The following is a 7,164-nucleotide window of genomic DNA, read 5'->3' on the forward strand; positions in this document are numbered from 1 at the left end:
ACACGAAAGGATAAAGAATAAGAAGTAGGGGACCTAGTGTTGTTATAGGTATTCCCTTGGAAAGGATGGATGAGGTTCGGAAAGAAAGGAAAGCTAAGCCCATGAATTGTTGGACCCTTGGATATATTAAGACGTATTGGGAAGTTAGCATATGAGCTAGCCCTACCCCTGAACATGTAGCAAGTTCATAACGTGTTCCACGTATCAATGTTAAGGGAGTGTAATCCGGATGCCAGACAAATAGGGGCGTATGAGCGCATAGACATGCAACCAGATGTAACCTATATGGAGCAACCAGGAAGGGTTATAGATCGAAAAGGAACAAGTGCTTTGGAGAAGGGATATCAAACTAGTTAGAGTTTGATGGTAGAACCACAATGTGAAAAAATTTACTTGAGAGTTAGAAAGTGAAATGCTAAGAGAGCATCCCTATTCATTTTCTATCCGATTCCGGGACGGAATCCTTTTAAGGAGGGGAGACTGTAATAACCCCAATTTTTGGAATTTTTGAAACCCTTATGAATAGTGATTTTGCTGATTATGCTGAATAAGAAAAATTTTCATGCCACACTTTGTAGGGGTTCTTTTATTGTTATTCTGAGATCTTATTAGTACTCTATATGGTATATAAGTGTATGTAAAGATCGTCAGACGCCAAATTCGAACACTTTGATTTTTCCCGAAAATCCACCAGATACCGAAAGAATTAAGTATAAGGTAACATGATTAAAATGATTTAAATTCAAGGATTATAAAAGAGGAACATAAAAGGAATATAAAATATTGAGAAAGGTTTAAGGGAACTCAAATAATAAGATCTCGGATATGATCCCTCAAACGACGAACAAAAATAAAAGATAAATGAACGGTATAACAGATCAGCGGTCATTAGCCAAGTAATTAAGGGATTAATCAAAAAGGTAGTGGATGATGATGTCATCACATGACACAAGCTTGCTTGCATAAGCATGACAAAGGAGTTTTGTTTGTTGGGTGATATTGGGCCATACAAAATTAACCATGGTAAAAAGGTTAAAACAAATTTCAAGACAAAAAGAAGAATCAACCAAGCAAATAACATAAATCAAAAAGAGAAGAGTTGACTTTGCAAGAAGAAGCTCTCGGCCAAAATAAATACAGCAACTTCAAACTGTCATATCTCCTTCAATACTCACTCAAATGTTGTGTACTATAGCTCGTTGGAAAGGTATTGAGATGGCCTACAACTCTTGTTCACAAGTCTCGTCCAAATAAGCATGGTAAGACCCTCATTTTTACAGTTCTTTCAATCGTACTTTTAGAAACTTTAAAGCCTAACTTTGTGTTCTTAATTTCTTTGGAAAGATCAAGCTTGTAGGAGGCTCCATAAGGCTTCCTAGCAACTTAACACCTCCCAAGGAAGGTATAAACTTCAAACCCTAGCCATTACTTTGATTATTAGTTAGTTTGATGGTTGGTTTTCTAAATGAGAAGCATGATCTGTGATTACTAGTAGTTGATGAATTTGGAGTGATTTGGTGAATGAATCTTGTTATAGTTAATAGAACTTGATTGTGGTTGGTTGAGATGAAGAATCTAGAGAATAAGGACTGATATAGTATTATATAGTAAACATGATGTTCAAGAACCAAATTAGGAGAACCATGGAGGTGTACGTGGATGATATGCTGGTAAAGTCCAAGGTGGCGAATGATCATATCAAACACCTGATGGAAATGTTTAACATTCTAAAGAGGTTTCGCATGAAGTTGAACCCAGAAAAGTGTGTGTTCGGTGTGGAGTCGGGCAAGTTCCTCGGGTTCATCGTCAACCATAAGGGAATTGAGGCCAACCCCGCAAAAATCAAAGCAGTATTGGATATGAGATCGCCTACCAATGTGAAACAAGTGCAAAGTTTAATTTGGAGGATCGCCGCGCTGAATCGATTTGTTTCCATATCTTCTGACAGATGCAAGGAATTCTTCAAGGCGATTAAGTTGGCAGGGAAAGACTTTGTATGGACACCAGAATGTGAAGAGGCTTTCAGAAAGATCAAGGAGCAACTGGGAAACCCTCCCATGCTGTCAAAACCGTTAGAGGGAGAATCTCTAGTACTGTACATCGCAGTGTCTGAGTATTCAATCAGCGCAGTTCTGGTAAGAGAGGATGATGGGCAGCAGTCACCAGTGTACTACGTGAGCAAGCGGTTGCACGATGCTGAAACTCGCTATACAAGCATGGAAAAGCTGGTTTATGCCCTGATCCTTGCATCAAGGAAATTACGGCCATATTTCCAGGCCCATAGAGTTGAAGTCCGTATGGCATACCCGCTACGGCAAGTCCTTCACAAACCAGAGTCATCGGGAAGAATGCTGAAGTGGGCTGTGGAGTTGGGACAGTTTGATTTGGAGTATGTTCTCCGGACAGCGATTAAAGGACAAGCCTTAGCTGATTTCTTGTTGGAATTTGATTCTGAAGTTGATGACAAAGCTTTAGTGATGCTACATCCACCTCATGTTGAGGAGTCTTTGGAGGAATTTCCACATCCCTGGTGGATCTTGCATGTGGATGGGGCAGTTAACAATGGAGGAGCAGGTGCGGGTATAGTACTCGTATCTCCAGAAGGCCATCATCTGATGAGCGCAATTCATTTCAAGTTTTATGCAATAAATAATGATGCGGAGTATGAAGCGTTGATTAATGGCCTAAAGATCGCTTTGGAAATGGGAGTGTGAAACTTAATTGCAAGGAGTGACTCAGAGCTGGTGGTGAATCAGGTGAACGGGGGATTTCAAGCACGAGGCCCATGAACAGAATTATACTTGAGATGCACACATCGCCTGATTGGGATGTTCAAAGAAGTTAGGTTGGAATGTGTGCCGCGGGAGAAGAACAGTAACGCGGATGCTCTAGCAAAAATGGGGTTGTAACAAAAGGCTGTGTTGTTAGGATCCATACCCCTTGAGATCCAGGAGATTCCTAGTATCCTAGAGATAGAAATTATGCAAGTGGATGAGGCTCCCAAGGAAATATGGATGACGCCCATTCTGGATTACATTCATAAAGGAACACTCCCCGATGATAAGTTCAAAGCTCGTCGACTCCGCTATCAGGCTGTAAGGTATGTGGTGTACGGCGAAGTTCTGTACAAGAGAGGCTTCAATCAACCGCTGCTTAGATGTGTTGATGAAGAAGAAGGAAATTATATCTTAAGGGAAGTGCATGAAGGGATCTGTGGCAATCACTCGGGGGGGTAGCTCATTGGCAATGAAAGTTTTGCGCCAAGGATATTATTGGCCTACAATAAAAGAGGATGCTGCAAATTTTGTCAAGGCATGCTATCGCTGCCAATGATAAGCAAACTACTCATCTATGCCAGCAACGCTCTTGACATTTATGATAAGCCTGTGGCCATTTACCATGTGAGGAATAGATCTTATTGGGGAGTTGCCCAAGGCTAAAGGGGATGTCAAGTATGCGGTGTTCACAGTTGACAGTTTTACTAAGTGGGCAGAGGCTATGCCATTGGCAACTATCACGGCAAAGAAAGTCAAAGATTTCATTTTCAACTCCGTTATTTGCAGGTTTTTATTCCTTACAAACTTGTCTCTGACAACGGGAAGCAGTTCGACAGCAAGGAATTGCGGCAATTATGTGAGGACCTGAAAATTAAAAAGGAGTTTGCAGCGGTCTATCATCCTCAAAGTAATGGACAGACAGAGGCCGTGAATAAAATAATAAAGCACACCCTTAAGACCAAACTGGAAGAATGCAAAGGGAATTGGCCTGAGGAACTCCCGATAGTGATGTGGTCCTATAACACTACTCCATGATCTACTACGGGAGAAACTCCGTTTATGCTGACTTACGGCTATGAAGCTATGGTCCCCGTGGAAGTTGGTTCGGGGTCGCTTCACAGAGATCGTTACACGGAGGAGGATACAAAGGTTAATCAAAGGCTTCATCTGGATCTTTTGGAAGAGACAAGGGAAAATTCTCATCTAAGGCTTGCGGCGTATCAGCAACGTGCCGCAAGATATTATAACAAGAAGGTAAAGAGACAATTGTTATAGGTAGGAGATTTGGTGCTCAGGAAGGTGATGTCAAATACAAAGAATCCCCAGCATGGAGTGTTTGGAGCTAATTGGGAAGGACCATACAAGATAAAAGCCATCTTGTGGAAATGAACTTAGCACCTTATGGATATGGAAGGAAAGCTGGTTCCGCGAGCTTGGAACGCGGAACATCTCCGGAAGTATTATCAGTAAGGCGCGGCTTTGGTCCCTTATATATCTTTTTTAGGGCTATGCCCAGACTATAGACTAGAATTAAATAAATTCCTCCTAGCCTAGGGGGTAGTGCATGTACTACTTACCTTAGAACTAGTTGAAAGGTCATTTTTTCGAATAAATTCCCCACAGAGCATAGTAGCCGTGGGACTGGTGCACTTTTGACACCAGAGTGCATTATTAATGAAACCTTTGAAATTTTCCAAAAGTTATTTTCTTGTTAGTTTACTTGGTGTCATGACGTGTCCAAGTCATAGGGCGCGCCCTTATTGATAGTTCTATGCAGATGTTAGAAGGAACAACAAAACTCAAGTAAAAATGGAACTGAGACGTGTACTATTTCCAAGGACGCGCCCGAGTTATCTTGGTTGATGCTCTGACAGTTTTGTGTTTCTTTAAAACATAAATGAAAGGGAAGACGCGTCCTTGCTTAGGACGTGCCCCAAACGCACTTGTGCCTTCAGATAAGACAAAGAAACAAAAATACACTATCCAGACAATTCAGAAACAAAAAAAAATGGTGCGTCCAAATACAGAGGATGCGCCCATGAATGACACATGCTTGACATGTGATAGTAGAAAGGGTAACAGTATTACAAAAGGTGACGCGTCCTAAGCCCAGGACGCGCCCATATGTAGGTCAAGGTAGAGTGATAAAGTAGAAGATATGCATAGAGGTAAATTAAAGAGAAATATTATGAAAATGTGCAAGCAAATGAAGTTCAAAAGTAATCGTTACAATTTGCAAGGCTTCAAGGGGCCCGCACCCTTAAAATAGTTCAGTTAATAACTTCATGAATAAACATAGGACGCGTCCTAAGCAGGAGGCGCGTCCTGAGGCTTGTCTTGGTCGCCTGCAGGAAAAGGTTGAGTTTGAAGTGGAGAAGGAGCAGGAGACGCGTCCTCTTCTTCCAAGCCCAGAAAAATCCTTTTGCTCTTAATGGAATCCGCAACCCTGATTCTGAAGTCATTTACCCATATCTAGGTGTCTGCATCGAACTTAGAAAAAGAATACTCTGGGTCATTTGCAATAAACCCAGAGCACCATTCCTCGAATCCAGCTGCGAAGCCATTTTGATAGACTAGTTTTTTCTCCTCTCTCCACCCATGCAGTCTGTCATCGTTTAGAGTGTCAAGCTCCAGCTGCATGATGGAATTTAGAGTGATAACACTATCCATTGCTTTCTCCACAGAAATGACATTACCCTCCAGTATGGCTTTCTCCCCCTCGAGACGCGCCTTGTCCTCTTGCAGGCGCTTGATCTCGGCATCCTTTTCTTGGGGAAGCAGATTAATGTACGTTTCCAGAGAATTTATCTTGTCTTCAGCTTGGCTCTTTGCAGTGTCGGTGGCAGCAAGACGCGCCCTGAGTCTTGCAGACATGTTAGCACTTTGCCTAGCGTGCAGATGAAGCTCAGCTGCAGCCCTCACCATTGCCTCCTATGTCTGCTGCTCGGTTTCGAAAGTCCAACCCCTAACTTCATCCTCAGTAAAAGCACCGGCTGAAGACGCGCCCAGATATCTGAGGACAAAGGATTGGTCATCAGGAACAATTTTTTGACGCTTCGAGGGCGCGTCCTCATTAACAGGGATGTCAGGTGCTATGGTAGGCATGATCTTGGGGGAAGGTGGAAGAGTCGCAGCAGGAGTAGGATTTTTCACCTTCGGATCAGGCTTTACGGGAGTTTGCTTCTTTACCCTTAGCTTCTTGGAAGCTCCAATAGCGAAACCTTTTGGGAGAGAAGCCATGTCTGGGATATAAACACAAAAAAATGTTAGTCAAATAAAGAAGACGCGTCCAGATAATAGGACACGCCCAGAGTATAATTTAAAGATTGACAATGCATGCATTTGAAGACATGTAAATGCATGAAGAAATGTCAAGCAAAATGAATGCAAAGATATGAAAAATGCATATATATATATATGTGTGTGTGTGTGGATATGACGAGTCTTAAAGATATGATGCGTCCTACCTAAGAGCAAACTGGATGTATGGGAAAGATATAAGTAACATGTTAATATCAGTCGTAGAGTTTTATAAGGAGATGCGCCCTGAAAATAAGGCGCGCCCAAAATGAAAGCGCGAATGTAGGGGAACGTTTATAAATCAGGTTAAGTTAAAGGGAAAAGGTAAGCATACAAATGGCGCGTCATAGAGTCATGACGCGTCCTATACCTAATAATTCCTTACCTTGCTCTAAGTCCACCTTTTTATTAATGTCTGGTTGAATAATTTCTGTGGCATGGAGCCCTTTGGATTTCTCAGAAGCAGTGAGAATGGGCTTCCCATTATGAAAATCTCGAAATTTGCAAAGAGAACCCACTCGTGGGGACAAAGCTCCTATTTTCTTCAAGTTCTCCTCAGTGATCATATCCTTGAGGTTGAAATGCTTCTCAGCATATTGCAATACCTTCTCTGCTCTCTTTTTCTTCCTTCCTGATAGTTCTCTCTGAGTTCTTTTATCTAGAGAAGAAAGTTGAAGGTTACAAAAAGAAAAGAGAGAAAGACTACAAAATGGAAGACGCGCCCTGAGGGAAAGGATGCGTCCTAGACATTGTGCTTACTTGGCTCTAAGTTGAAACGAACGCACGTCCTTTTGACATCATAGATGTAGAAAAATGGCTCCTTCCAGTCTCGTTCATGACTGATCTTGCCTTCATTAAATCCCTTATTATTCAACCATTTGTTGACAACAAGGAAGTGGTACCCTGTAATGGACTTCCTAATGCTGAAAAAATAGATGAGCCCTTTCATTGAGGGCGTGCCCAATCCCAGGTTATGATACATAATGTACAGAGCCCAAGCTAGCTTGTATGAGTTTGGGGATAGTTGGACTGGGGCCACATCATACCAATTCAAAATTTTCTTGATGTACGGATGTAAGGGCGCGCC

Source organism: Apium graveolens, chromosome 1, assembly GCF_009905375.1.
Source record: "Apium graveolens cultivar Ventura chromosome 1, ASM990537v1, whole genome shotgun sequence".
NCBI lineage: Eukaryota > Viridiplantae > Streptophyta > Magnoliopsida > Apiales > Apiaceae > Apium > Apium graveolens.